The sequence below is a fragment of the Hyperoodon ampullatus genome (assembly GCF_949752795.1).
Source record: "Hyperoodon ampullatus genome assembly, chromosome: 18".
NCBI classification, from domain to species: domain Eukaryota; kingdom Metazoa; phylum Chordata; class Mammalia; order Artiodactyla; family Ziphiidae; genus Hyperoodon; species Hyperoodon ampullatus.
Genome location: NC_136931.1, coordinates 4,360,567 through 4,375,985, shown reverse-complemented (window position 1 = coordinate 4,375,985; position 15,419 = coordinate 4,360,567).

Genomic DNA, 15,419 nt, shown 5'->3' with positions numbered 1-15,419 from the left:
GGAACCCCTGGGCTCCCCAAGGCCCAGTCAGCATCCCTGTGCTGACCCTGGCCTGCTGCCGGCTTGGTGGGAACCCAGGGGCTGCGTGGGGTTGCTGGCCCCGGCCTGCACTTGTTCCTTCTCTCCCTCACTTGGCTCTGCCAGTGCTGACCTTGAATCATTGCCTTGGCCTCCAGCCCCTGGCCTCTCTCTTCCTCTTTCCACGGGGAGCCCAGATGTGCTGATGAACTTACCGGATGGCAGTAGCCCTTCCCTGTGCTCTGACCTGTGGGGCCCTTGGTCCAGCCGGCAGCTGTGGGCCAGTGTAGACTTCCTGGGCCAAAGTCAGGGGGTTCCCCTCACATCGCAACCCACAGAATGGTGGCTGCTCTGGAGCTGTGCAAGGTGGCGAGCCGCCCTGCCCTCCTGCAGCCCGCATCCACACACTCATGGCAAAATCCAAGCCCCCTTCCAGACTGCCCCGGACCCCGGCACACACAAGAAACCCTCTCTCACTCATTTCCGGAAGCCCCTTTCCCAGCACCTGAATTCCATCCTGCTTCCGTATCAGTTCATGGAAAGTTCTTTTTTCCTCTAACTGGCTTCACAGCATTGACTTCAGATTTTCCTTTGGTCATGGTGATGAAAGAATGACTCAGGTGAGGGGTTGGCAAACCATTTCTTTCAAAAGGAGGGTCCCTTTTCTTTCAGATGAAAGGACTCTTTGATTCAGGAGACAACCCTGCCTTTAGCTGACTGTGAGCCTTGAACAAAGGAATCCCTTGGCCTTTCTTGAACCTCACCTGCTTCCTCCATAACAAGTGACCTTCCTGTCCAAAACTGGAATCCTGGAGCTATCAGTTCCCTATGGAGACTTAGCAGTATGAACTCCTATCTTATGCACAGGGAGAAAAAGTCCTTTACTGTTCACAGTGTTTCCGTTTTATAAGAATAGTAATGGCTACCATTTTTAAGTGTTTATGATGGGCCATGCTCACAACCTCCCTGTGAGGTGGTCCAACTACGTCCCCATTGTATAGATGAGGAAAGCGGGGCTCAGAAAGGTTAAGTAATTTGCCCAAGGACACATAGCAGGACTCAAACCTAGATCTTTCCAAGGGCCAGAGGTGCCCTGGGTGACTCATTCCGGGTTGTCTGAAGATTCCTTCTGGACTCAGCATTTATTTTACTCTTCTGTTTTTTTGTGGGTTTTGTTTTTTCCAAATCAAAACTGGTGGTGGTGGTTCCGATTTAGCTGGGGCCTGGTCGGACCTCCCCAAAGCAGGAAAAGATGCCTTTCCAGGATAAATGGAAACCGTTTACACGATAGTGGTCAAATGCTTTAGCAGGAACTAAATCGTATAGGATAACACTGGAAAAGCTGAAATGAATCTGTGTGGGCAGCTGGGTTTAACCCCCAAATTAGTTCCAGCCTCTTTAAAAAACATTTTTCCCCTCTCTTTTCATGTTTGTTTGTTTCCATTTTTTTTTTCTCCCCTTGCGTAAATTTTCCAGACCTGGCTTTCGGAGAGGCTGCTGATGAGTCAGACCATTCTGCTTATCTAAATGCTAACCAGGGCCACCCTGGTCCCCGATTATCTTCATTCCCGCAAACTCACCAAGGTGGGGGAAGGGAGGTGATGTCCAAATGAGTTGTAGTTCATGGAAGTTCCCTCTCCCTGGGCTCCAGATTTGGGGACCCTCCCTAGAGAGGCAACAGGCCATGCCATCAACCCGAGCTCCTCAAGGCCCTCCACGTTGAGGGTCCCACACCAGACCTCCTGAATTGGCAAAGCCCAGGTATCTGCATTTTGATGCACACCCCTGTTTTCAACCCCGGCTGTCTTGAAGAAAACCTAGGCATGCGGAATCCTGTACCACAGTTCCCAGAGCACAGGTGGGAACCCAAGACCTCAGGAAAGAGTTCTTCGGAATGCTGCAGGACCCTTCAGCCCTCCACCCCGCCCCCACCCCCCGGACCCAGTCCACAGGGCAGCTCTGCCCACGCAGGGTGCGAGCCTCTGAAGGTTTAAGAGGAGCTGAAGGCTGTGAAGGGTGTGCCCCTGCAACTTTCCGTCGCTTCAACATTGACACGTAGCTTCTTCTTGTTCCTACTTCCTTTTCCCTCAAAACATCACAAGTACAAGAAAAGTTAGGAAATCTGTCAGCCACATGTCTCTGAACATGTTTACAATAGGAGAAACCAAATGGAGTCGAGAAAAACCCTTTATCAGGGGTTTCCAGTGATCCATCCGTTTATTCAGCAAATCCTTTCCTGAGTTTCCACCGTGTACAAGGCGTGGACAGACGTGAGCAGCCAGACACACCCCTGCCTGCCTGGGCCAACAACCAGGAGACAGACCTGTGATTCATTGTTTAACCAGGGGCTCCAAGAGCCTATAATGGGCTCCATCCCAGTTTAGGGAGACAGGGAATGTTTCCATGAGGTCTGAGGGGTGTGGGGAGGTGGGGAGGGAAGGGGCCTGATGAGCATCCAGACAAAGGCCACAGCCCAGGGAAGGCCCCCCCTAGTGGGGAAGGCTAGGGGCGTACGAGGAAATGAAGCCCGGGGTCTGGGGAGAAGGCCTAAGGCGAGGCCTGATGCACCACATGGAAGGTTCCGGAACAGCTGCCCATCCTCTCCACGTCTGTCTGCACTTCAGACAGGACCCAAGCGAGATCTGCCTCCTCAGCTGACCCTCCGGCCACCAAGCGTGACGTTCCCACCATGCTCTGGCCCCTGTCCCCTCTCCTGCGGGGACGGCCTCTCCTCGGGCCCACTTCTGCATCCCGAGGACAGCGTTCCCACCGCCAAGGGCATCGGCGGAGACTGGGAAGTAGGCTAACAGCTTCCAGATGTCCATGAACCCAGCCTGGCTTCTGGAGGGACTGTTTGGCTTTCCGAGGTTTATAAACAGCAGGATCAGTTCCCCTCCTGACCCTCGGGAGACCGGGGGCCCCCCAGCCTGGCCGACGGAGCATGCGGCGATCCCCGGGGATCTTGATGTGGGCCCTCCGGTGTTTCTGCCCCGATCAGGATAGGAGGGGCTCCTAATGCCCAAATGGCCAGATTCTGCCCCAAAAGAGAGATGGCTGGAGGCAAATCCGGTGAACCCGAGGGAAGGTTGGCTGAGCTGGGAGGATCTTGGCTGTGCCTTTGCCTTTGACACGAGCACAGCGCCACTGCCAGCCACAGGAAGCCCCAGGCTCTACGACCCCACCCGGCCCAGACGCACCCCCCGTCTGCCGCCCGCTGAGCTGACGGCAGCCACTCTGACCTCGGGGCTCAGCCCGGAAGCGGGGTGGGGAGGGAGAGCTGGTTCCGGAAAACAGGACACGTGGCCTGTCTTTCCAGGTAGATGTTAGCAGCCCTCCCTCTGACTCACTTGGTGGAAGATGCTCCCATGAGCAGCCCCCCTCCCTGACCCCGGGAGGGCCCCAGGCACCACGAACTCAACACACAGACGGCTCATCGCTCTTCTTCCAGAAGCTTCCGGGGGCCTTTGTGCTGCAGACGCTGGCGATTCCCACCATCAACCCGGTCCTGCAGAAGCCGGGGCATCTCATCCTTTTCCTGCATTCGGGGGATGCCGCCCTTCCGAAATCTCCGCACGTCCCGAGTGCCCCCCGCCCCTTCTCTGCCCACATCCCTCCTCCTCTGATGGGCAGCTCCAGCTGGTCTCGTTGGAGTTCAGTCTTGCCCACTCTGGTGGGTTTCGTTTCGGTTTTAAAATACTTCCTTGAGGTGAAATTACATAAAATGAACGCTTTTAAAGTGATCTCTTCAGTGGCGTTCAGCGCGTCCAGTGTTGTAAAGCACCACCTCCATCCGGTTCCAGAACCTTCCCCTCTCCCCAGAGTAAAGCCCCGCACCCGTGAGGCCGTTTCTCCCTCTTCCCGTCTCCCTCAGCTCCTGGCAGCCATCAACCTACTTTCTGCGTCTATGGGTTTGTCTCTTCTGGATGTTCCATGTAAATCAAGTCACACGATATGTGACCTATGGTGTCTGGCTTCTCTCCCTCGGCATACGTAAGGTTTTCGAGGTTCATTCATGTTGTAGCTGTGTCAGTGCTTCATTCTCTTTTATGACCTAATCATATCCCACTATCAGGACAGACCACCCTTGGTTTATCCATTCACTGGCTCATGGGGAGGGAGAGAAGGAAGGAATCGCACCTCCTCCTAGGCCAAAGCCTCTTCCGCTCCTTTTGGGGGTCTCCTGAAGGCCCCCCGAGTTCCTAACGCCACGTAGGAGCGGGTCTCCCCGTTGGGTCAGCTCGTGCGCAGCCGAGGCTGTTGGTCAGGGAAAGAAAGCCCTGGCCTCTCTCCAAGGACTGAGTCTTCTTCTCAAAGCCGATTGACATTTCCACTTAAAAAGACTGTTGTCCAGCCTGAAAAAGCCCACTGTTTCCTGCCTGCCTGTTGCTTGCTCAGCTGTGGCTGGGCTGGGCCAGGCCAGCTCAGGGCTTTCAACGTACTGAGCCTTTAAATGACCCCCGATCTGGCTCGTTTTTAGCTGCCTTTGGCTCACCTACCATCTGTAAGCCATTTCCTGCCCGCGGCTGGCCCTCACCTCTCATTTACCAGAAGCAGAGCCGTGAGGCTGGGCTGCAGGGCAGATCTGGGGTGGGACTGGCGGGGCAGGAACAGAGGATGGGCTTGGCCAGAAGCTGGCACTTCGTCTCCATCATACTTTAATGCCACCTCGCCTCGGTCAGAAGGGTATGTGGTTAATCTCATGCTGTGGACAGGCCCCCACGCCAACCAGAAAGAAGCTGTACCAGGGCAGCCTCGGGTGCCCGAGCGGATTGATGGTTGATGGTCACAGCTGACAGTATGAGCCCCCTGGCTGAGGCTAACAGCAGGCCTAGCAGGCCAGACCCTGGGTCATCGTGCATTTATAAAGGGGGAAACTGAGGCCCCTGGGGCCCTGGCTGATGCTGGCAGAGGCGGCCAGGTAATTCCCCTTCCCTTCGCCTTCCGTATTCAGGGCAAACTCGTTAAGATGTTTTTCCCTCCTGCAGCATTTCCGTGTGTATCACGCGTGATTCCTGCATCTTGCAGATAATTCTGCATCAGGCTGAGGCCGGGACTGGGCCTGAAATCGCACCCTTGCTTCATCCTGTCCTGTCCCGACTCCCAGGCCGCCATCCCAGGAGCACTTCCGTATCGCCTGCGTGCAAAGCCTCACCTCGGGGGTGTGATGTGGGGACTCTGACCCCCAGACACTGTGTGTTTGGGGGTTTCCTCCAGCACCTATAGCATAGTGAGCACTTAATTGATTTAGTAATTTATTCATTAAATGATTTGTTCTTTTACTAAATAGATATTTGTTGAGCACCGACTGTGTGCCGGGTACTGTTCTAGGTGGTAGGAATGTCCATGCTCGTGTGTTTCTGAGTGTGTCGGGGGGGTATGTGTGTGTGTTTGAGATATTTCTATGTGACAAGCAGGTGGTGGGTCACAGGTGACAGATGGCAGGAGTGGTCCTTCTCCATGGGACATGGGACATGGTCACAGGGGGCAGGGGAGTTCTCATCGTCATAGGGACTGAGGGACCCCAGCTAAGGGAGCAGCCGCCGTCTCAACTTTGTGGCAGGGGTCACATTGGCGATTAAAGGCTCTCACCTAGGCAGTAACGTGTCCCCACCACGAGGGGGCGGAAAACGCAATCGTACCAGGTGCCCGGAAGAATGAGGTCCAAAGATATTCGGAGACCGGCACTAACGTCTACTATCACTGCAGTATGGGCGTCGCGTGGGCCTGGGGGGCAGCAGGGGACACGGGAACTCACGCACTGACGGTCTAGCTGGGGAGACAGACGGTGAACGAACCACGACAGAATTAATGATTTAATTGCATCTATGGCCAGGGCTACCAAGAAGTGCAAGACACCAGGGCACCAAACACGGCCACATAACCTCATTGCGGGTGTTGGAAGACCTCCCTCTGCGGCTGAGCTGATGCTTAAGATAAAACGTAAAAGACGATGACTAGGGTTCTGTAGGTGAAGATGAATTGGGGAGCCTCTGAGAAGCGGGCAGAGTGATTGCAAAAGCCCTGTGGATGCAGGAAGTGTCCTCTCCAGGAGCTGGAAGAAAGCCATCACTGCTGGAGCACAGAGCATGGAGATGGAGATGAAGTTGGAAAGGTCAGCGGCCAGATCACTCACGGCCTTGTAAGCGGGTTTATGAAGCTGGCTTGTATCCTAAGAGCCATGGGGAGCCACGGAAGGTTTTCAGAAGGGGAGTGGGGTCGGGGGTTGGGATGGGCTGGAGCTGGACAGCGCCCTCTGGTGGTTGTGTGAGGACTGGCGTCCGCAGTGCTCTCGGCCAGCGCTTGTCCTGGGCTTGGTTCTAAGCCTTCCCCGCAGGCTGTGGAGATGCAATCCTTCTGAGACTGCCCGCCCCGTTAATGCTGGTGGACACAGCTCACAGGGGCCAGCCTCCCAAATGGCATGCCACCAAGCCACGCTGTCCAGGAGACACCAGACGGACATGCCAGGGCTGCGTGGAGCAGACCCAGACAGCGAAAGGTCTGGCTGGCCTGCGTTTTCTCCAGCGGGTGCCTGGTCTGGGTCTGACTTCAGACAGGACGGGAGGGACCCTGATTACCTTCCCGTTCCCATCCTGGGTAATCTCAGACCTCACATGGGTGTGTGCTTGTGAGTGTTCGGACAGACACACCCCCCCCCCCAAACGAGGGCCAATGGAATGATGGCCACTCAAATCCCCCGTATTACCGAAGGCAGATAAACCCCAACCAGCCAGAAGCAGGGGATCCTGTGGCCGCTGCCCCCACCCTCCCTTGCATGCTTGTGGCCTGTTTCTGCCTGAAACTGCAAATGCTTATCACAGGCGAGTGATGAGTCATGGCTTGGGTTCTTCCTCAAAGGACAGCCTGAAGCTGGAGACGTTTATCAGCTGCTTTTCTTCTTTATTTTCAGACAGGGCGATTGAGCCAACTGAACTTTGTGGAAAGGGAGAGATGTTTTTCCTCCTTCATTTTCGGAAAGTGTGACCATTCCAAAGTGCACTCAAGTCTCCCTCTGGCCCCGGAACCCAGTTTCCCTTCCCAGTCGCCAGTATCTGCCCTTCCAGAGGACCAGGCACAGAGCAGCAACCACGGATCCACCAATTTCTACAAAAGTTGTGCTCCCATGAATATGCTCTGTTCCTTGCCGGCTACTGGCTTTACTTCTGTAGGGGAAGAAGATTTTGAAATAGCCCAGTAATTTTCTTGTGGGGTGCACCCATCAGCACCCCTTCTGCTATCACAACAGGGCCACGAAATGTGGCTTGTTGCTCAGGGCGGAGGAGAATGACTACAAAGGTATAAACATGCAGCTTTGAGCAGGAAAATAATTGAGTTTTCTTTTTAATCCTTGGTGAGACAGTGGTCTTGAAAGCCGGGCTTTCAAGCATGAGTAAATATTCCTGGAATTCCCATTGCTGGACCGTCTCCCATGAAGAGTCACGCATGGAGGACTGACCTCGGTGTGACTCAGAGCCGGGAGGATGCAAGAGGCAGCTGAGGGAAGAGAAAAGCACATGGAGAGGAAGAGCTGGGGGGCAGCCCTCTGCTGGGGAGACGGAGGCTCCATGCAGCCTTTCCCTGCTCCCCGGTGGGCCTGGAAAGGTGGCCCATGGCAGAGAGCCTCATTGTGGGCCCACGCAGCAATCAAGGTCCAGCCCAGGAAGCAGACACCCTCCTGGGCATTTCAGTGGAGGGTACTGAATGCAGGGAATTGATGCAGGTGATGGAATGGCTGAGAAACTGGACAGAGGAAGGAAAGGGCCAGGAGGGGATTTGAAGGCAAAGAGGCCCAGGACCCCACAGCCCAGCACCGCTTCCCAAATGGCCCCGAATGATAGAATAGAAACGGTGGAGACTGGGGCCCGAGAGAAGACCCCTGCCTCCCATGGCTTGTGAGTGGCATGCGGGGGTTTGAGAAGTTCCGTGTGCCCCAGTGGGGAATGTGGAATAGGGCTGAGGGGGCAGGTTGGTGAGCTCACGGGGGGCGGGGGTCACCACTGGAAGGACCACAGGGACCCTGATCGAGGATCACGGAGCAGTGAAGCTGGGGAGCGGTCAGAGTAACATCTGGATTCAGAGAGTCCCCCAACTCAGATATCGGAATGCGAGTGAGAGAACAGCAGCGTGGCTCTAAGGGATGACAAAGCCCTGCTGTGAAAGCCCGAGGACCGTTTGAATAGAATGAGTCCGTGAAATGTGAGAGTAGAAAATAGCCATATTCCTAAGGAAGTCTCTAATATGATTTAAAATATGAATGTGTAAATTAATAAACTAAATATCATGTACATATATTTTAAATGAGAGCAAAGAACGATCACTCATTTTTGCTCACCCGTACATTTCAACAGCCCCACCGCACAGGTTGAGCAATGCCTGCCCCATGCCCCAGCTCCCCCAGCTTCCGAGCTACACGTTATTCAGTGGTCTCCTTGGCAGCTGTGCTTTCTCTGCAGACTCAGCACCCTCTTCCACATTCTGCATTTTAAGTCCTTTTTGCGGGGAGGAATCCCTTCATAACCTGGAGTGGAGCTGAAACTCAACCCCCGCCCCCCGCCAGTTGGCAGAAACATAGTTTACTAGTTAAGGGTATGCTAGCTGCCCTAACAAGCAAGTCTCCACATTTCAATGACTTTACATGCGATTGAAGTTTGTTTTCCTCTCGATAATGGAGAGCAGGTGTTAAGGGGCTGGCTTTTCCACAAGGCAATTTAGCAACCGAAGGCAGGGAACTCTCTGCCAGCCCCCAGGAGCCTTTTGCTTCCATCTGGTGGGAAGGGACAGGGCAGGAAGGAGCAGGTGTGGGAGGTTTTTAGAGGAGCACATGACTTCCAGGTGAATCCCATTGGCCAGAATTCAGTCACGTGACCTCGCCTGACGGCAAGGGACGCCGGGAAATACCAGTCCGGCTGTGTGCCCTGGAGGAAGAGGAAGTGGTTGCGGGGGGTGAACAGCCGGTCGGTCTCCATCACACACGGGCCCCGTGAGATTGCCTGTGCGACGCCGTTAAACGTCCCCCTGTAGACAGAGCTGGGGGAAGGCTGCCCTTTGGAACTTTGTTCCCGTGTCCCACGCGGCAACCTCACTTCAGTGCTCGCTGCACAGAATCGGAGGACTGGCTAAGACATGGTCCCTGTCCTCTGGGGCTTTATGTGTCCCTGGAGTCAACAGACCCAGGAAGAGAGCACTGAGCGAGGCACGATGTCAGAAGTCCACACTGGCACCCGGGGGGCAGGAAGATGCCTCGGAGCTTCAGCTAAAGGCCCACAGCTGAGGTCAGCTCCCCGTTCTCAACAGGGCGTCCTGCCCTGTCTCCAGGGCTCACCCAGAGCAGCCAAGCCTCGGCGCCTCAGCACCGTCAGCCGGTCCCACCCCTCCAAGCGGGGCCAGGCCCTGCGAGCTGCAGCTTACGTGCAGGTGGGTTATTCATGTGTGGGGTCGCGAGTTCTGGCTACGGTCGAGTTTCCCCCCCTCAGGTCCCACCATGGGAGCTGGATAATTCCTTTGTGTGTGTGTGTGTGTGTGTGTGCTGGGTAGGGGGTGCCCCATGTACTGCAGGAGGTTTACCAGCAGCCCCGACCTCTCTCCCCAAGACACTCTTAGCACAGCTCTGAGTTGTGACAACCAAAAGTGTCTCCAGACCTTGCCAAATGTCCCCTGGGGGGCAAAACTGTTGCCAGTCGAGAACCATTGGCCTGGAGAGTGGTTCTCACACCTGATTACACATTTGAATCATCTGGAAGCTACAGACAATTACCAATCCAGACCCCGCAAGTCCACTCCTAGGTATGGGCCTGAGATAAATGAGGCACGTCTACAAAAGACTGTAGGACTGTGTTCCTGTCGGTGTATTATTAATAGCTGATGGCTGGGAACAGCCCAGATGTCCATCCATAGGAGACTAGATGAACAAATCATATATATATTCATATAGTGGAATAATACCAAGAAAGAAAAAAAAAACCCAACAACAGGCATGAATTGCACTGCTATTAAGTTGAGCAAAGGAAGCCTCACACAAGAGTACATGTCGTATGATCCCTTGTATATGAAGTTCAAGAACAGGCAAAACCAGTCTATCGTGATAGAGGTGGGGAGAGTGGATATTTCTGGGGAGGGTAGTGACGAAACCTGGGACGCTGGGAATGTTCTATCTTGATCTTCATGTTGACACGTGGTGTGTGCGGATATAACGATTCATCGTGCCGTGCACTTAAGATTTGCACATATAACTTATGCCTTGTATTCGCTTCCTGTGACAGCTGTAATAAATTACCAAAACTTGGTGATTTAAAGAAACAAGAGTGTATTCTCTCACAGTTCCAGAAACCAGAAGTGTGAAATCAGGTGTTGCAGGGCTGTGCTCTCTCTGGAGGCTCTAGGGGAGGGACCTTCTTTATCTCCTCCAGCTTCTGGTGGCCACGTTGCTCTCCCAGCTTCTGCTGTCACACTGCCATGTGCTCTGTGGTTATGTAATCTCCCTCTGCGTCCCTTATAAGGATACATGTGATTGCATCTCAACCCACCAGATAATCCAGGATAACTTTCCCATCTCAGGATCCTTAGTTATATCTGCAAAGTCTTTGCCATATAAGGTAACATTGATGGGTCCCAGGGATTCAGACCTGATATGTTTGGGGGCCCTTATTCAGCCCACTGCATAACTAAATTTAAAAGAAAAATTTTAATTACCGGTGTGATGGCCCCACCACACACCAATTGAATCAGACCCTCTGCTGTTTCTGTTGATAAGTTACACAGTCCTGGGCGTAGCGGGTGGAGGGACACTGATCTAGAGGTGGTTCTTCCCTTGTCGGCGCGCTCGGGAAGGGTAGGGATGTGCCTGTCTTGCTCATCACTTACCGCGGTGCAAAGTTGACTCAACGAACTTGCTAAACATGGAATGAATTGATACATGAATGAATATAGTTACTACTAAGATCTGTTTTTTGCTCGTAACACTTCTGACGCCAAACACGTAGATATTCCACACCAAGCAATTCTCCAGTTCTCTGTGGACGCCAGCTGGGTGTCCTACAACTTAACTCGATTCTGATGCTAACCACCCAGAGTGAGAGCAGACCCCGTGGTTAAGGGCTCAGCCCCGCAAGACTGCCCCCACTTCAGATGCCAGGCGCAAGTGGTGGGTCCCCAGCTCACCCACCCTTCTCTCTGACTTGGCAACAAATCAAGGAATCCCACAACTCCCTCCTCAGCTTCAATAATTTGCTATAATGGCTCATAGAACTCAGGGAAATACTTTCCTTACGTTCACTTTTATTGTAAATGTAAATCCTTTACATTTATTGTAAAGGATACAGATGAATAACCAGACGAAGAGGTACGTAGTGAGAGGTCTGGAAGGGTCCTAAGTGTAGGAGCTTCTGTCCCCATGGAGTTTGGGGTGCACACCCTCTCGACACGTGGGTGCGTTCACCAACCCAGAAGCGTTTTCATGGAGGTTCCATTATATAGGCGTGACCGATAACCTCATGTGAGTGGTGATGCCCCACTCGCCTCCCTGGAGGTCGGGGATGGAGCTGCAAGTTCCAGTGCTCTAATCACATGATTGGTGCCTCCGGCAACTGGCCCCCATGCTGAAGCTCTCTGGGAGCCACCAAGAGTTACCTCGTTAGCATAAAGTCAGGTGTGGTGGAGAGGGGCTTGTTACGAATAACCAAGGACACCCCTATCTCCCCATCAGCAAAGTACACAGGTTTTAGGACCAAATCTACATTCTTTTTCTGTCACAGTATCACAAGGTTGGATGAGTGTGGCCACAGTAAATTGGGATGATCTAAAGTCAGAGGACCCAGCTTCAAACCCAGCCCTGCTGCTTATCGGCTGAGTGACCGCAACCGAGGCCCCTCGCCATCCCACCCTTTCTCCTCACCGGGAAAGTGAGGACACTGCTGGGGGAATTCATGAGATGACGTCTGTCCCTGTGAACCTGCCTGAAATCCAAAACAAGTGCACACCTTCCTGTGCAAAACATCTGACGCTGAGCCCGTGGTAAATAGTGACTTCCCGGGTGAATCAAATAAAATCACAAGATGCTGGGTGTTAGGCAAGTGGGATTTACGTGCTGGCCTCACAGTCGGCATAAAATACGCTCGCTGTAAATGTGCAGAGCTTGTGAAGTAGCTGAGCGCTCTTTGAAGGCCACGAGGAGGGACCCTGGAGAATGTAAGCTGGATGGGGGGACAGATTAGGTCCTTTTGAGGATGACAACCATAAAACCCTTTCCTAAGTCGAGGGTGATGTCCTAACCCAGTTCACTGCCTGCGTAACAGTATGCCCAGTGCTATTTAGTTTGACAGGGGAAAGCAAACAAACAAAAGAACACCCAACCGACAACGAAAACCTCCTTCTTAGGAGAGCTTGGAGTCTGATGGTCTTGCTATAAGACGTCCCGCTTGGTTTGGGATTCTAGGCAGGTCTCTGGGGAGAGGGAGAGAAAAGGGCTTGGTCCCGTGGAAATTTCCTAGTAGGGTTTATTTTGAAGCAAAGGTTTGGCAGCCCTGACCCTGTCTCCTTGGCTAGACAGAGCCTCTTTGAAAAGAGTCAAAAACAGCGGGGATGGGAAACGGCCCTCGAGGGAGCAGGTTTTAGTGGAATCCTCTTCTTCCAAAAAGAACTGCCGAGACCAGCCCGGGCATCCCTTGCTTTATGAAATTCAGCTCAGCTCACCCGTGGTCGGCAGAGTAATGCCCGCTGCCTGCCCCCACCCCAGCCTAATTCCCGGAATCGCTGTGTACGTGACCTGACATGGCAGAAGGCGCTTTGCAGGCGTGCTTGAGTTGAGGACCTTGTGATGGGGAGATGATCCTGGGTGATCTGGGTCGGTCCAGTGGAATCGCATGAGTCCTTGAAATCAGAGACCCTTTCCCAGCTGTGGTCAGAGAAAGAGGAGGCAGTGGAGCAGGTTCAGAGATGCAGTGTTGCTGGCTTTGAAGACGGAGAAGGGGGCCGTGAGCCAAGGACTAGGGGCCACTGCTAGAAGCCGAAAGGGCGAGGAATAGCTTGCCCCCTAGAACCTCAGGCAGCACCACTGATAACCTTGGTTTAGCCCAGTGAGCCCCGTGTTGAATTTCCGACCTCCAGATGGAAGTTGATGAGCGTGTGTTGTTGAAGCTGCAAAGTTTGTGGAAATGTATTGCAGCAGCGGTAGAAAATCCAAACATCACCTTTCTTCTTTTTTTAAAATTGATTAACGTATAGTTGATTTACAATGTTTTGTTATTTTCTGCTGTACAGAAAAGTGGTTCAGTTATACATCTACAGGTATTCTTTTTCATAGTCTTTTCCATTGTGGTTTATCACAGGATATTGAATGTAGTTCCCTGTGCTATATAGTGGGACCTTGTTGTTTATCCATTCTCTGTATAATAGTTTGCATCTGCTAACCCCAAACTCCCACTCCATCCCTCCGCACCCCCTTGGCAACCACAAGTCTGTTTCTGTTTTGTAGATAAGTTCATTCGTGTCATATTTTAGATTCCACAGATAAGTGATATCCTATGGTATTTGTCTTTCTCTGTCTGACTTACCTCACTTAGTATGATAATCTCCAGGTCCATCCCTGTTGCTGCAAATGGCATTATTTCATTACTTTTTATGGCTGAGTAGTATTCCACTGTATATACGTACCACATTTTCTTTATCCATTCGTCTGTTGGTGCATGTTTAGGTTGTTTCCATGTCTTGGCTATCGTAAATAGTGCTGCTGTGAACGTTGGGGTGCAGGTATCTTTTTGAGTTATAGTTTTCTCTGGATGTATGCCCAGGAGTGGGATTGCTGGATCATACAGTAACTCTATTTTTAATTTTTTAAGGAACCTCCATACTGTTCTCCATAGTGGCTGCCCCAATTTACATTCCCACCAACAGTGTGGGAGGGTTCCCTTTTCTCCACATCCTCTCCAGTATTTGTTATTTGTAGACTTTCTAATGGTGGCCATTCTGACTGGTGTGAGAAATAATTGTAGTTTTGATTTGCACTTCTCTAATAATTAGCGAACGTCGCCTTTCTTGAGCACCTAATGTGTGCCCATTCCTGGGATGGGATCCCTAATCCTAGTGACCACCTGTGATGCTGAGCTTGTGATCCCATTTTACAGGTGAGTAAACTGAGGCTCAGCGAGGTGAACTGACATCCTGAGAGGGAATGGGAACCCTTGGCCGACTCCAGCCGCCCTGGGCCTCGCGCTGCTCACAGGTAAGATGGGCAGGAATGTGAGCTTGAAGCATGTGGTGCACAGTAGGTGTTTAGTCAGTGTTACTTCTCTCTTTCCTTTTCCCAAACATCAGGTGTCCAGCAGGTCTGGCTGTGAAGTGGGTGATATTTTCTTCTTGACTGCTCTATAAAACCATTACAAAATCAACCCTCGTTCCCAAGGGCAAAAACCTCCCCTGATAGAGGCCATCATGGTGGGTAAAAGGCTCTCACCGGCAGACCTGGGAGACAGGTCTCTCACATTGGCTCTGAATGATTGCTGTGTGACCTCAGGCTGGTTACCGCCCCTCTCTGGGCAGCATGTAGTTTCGGTTGACTCAAGTTCCCTTGCAGTCTCAGTCTCCAGGCAGCCTGTGAGCAAACTCTGGTCCCCGTCCAGAGGACTGAGGTCAGGCCAGGCTGGTGGCTGCTGCTGTGTCTCTACATGCGTCCTGGGAGGGCACACAGGGGCCCTCACAGCAAAGTCAAGCCCTCCTGCCATCCAAAAGGCCAAAGTGTGAATTTCCCTCTGCTGTGAATCTGCCCCCTTGGCGGGGCCGGTTTCCTGGCTTGGGGCTGAGGCTCTTCCTGGCCTTCTTCCCCAGGAAGGTCCCCAGGTTGTGGTCCAGCCCTGGCCGGGATCTAAAGGTCTGTGTCCTGGCCTGCCTTTGCCAGCGGGCACCTGGCTGACCTCCAGACAGTTACTCCTCGGAAGGGAAACGTGAGGGAAGCTGGGACAGCCCAGGGGTCCCCAGCTGTCCCTGGCAGTCCAACCCTTCTCCCAAATCTGGGAGGGCATCGTGCCTCCGATCCGTCTTTCTCACACTTTGCTGTCAGCGTGGGAAGGACCTTGGGGGTGGGGTGCCCCATAATGCTGGCCCGCTCAGCCAGCTTGAGTTGTATCCCTTAGAAAGATCTGTTCGAGTCCTAAGCCCCAGAATCTGTGACTGTGACCTTATATTTAGAAATAGGGTCTTTGCAGATGTCATCAAGTTAAGATGGGTTCGTACTGGATTAGGGTGGCCCTAATCTAATGCCTGGTGTCCTTATAAGAAGAGGGGAATTTAGACACAGACACACAGGGAGAAAGCCATGTGACAATGAAGGCAGAGATTGGAGTGCTTCTTCCACAAGCCACGGAATCGTCCCTAGAGCCCTCAGAGAGAGCTCGGCCCTGCTGACACCTTGATTT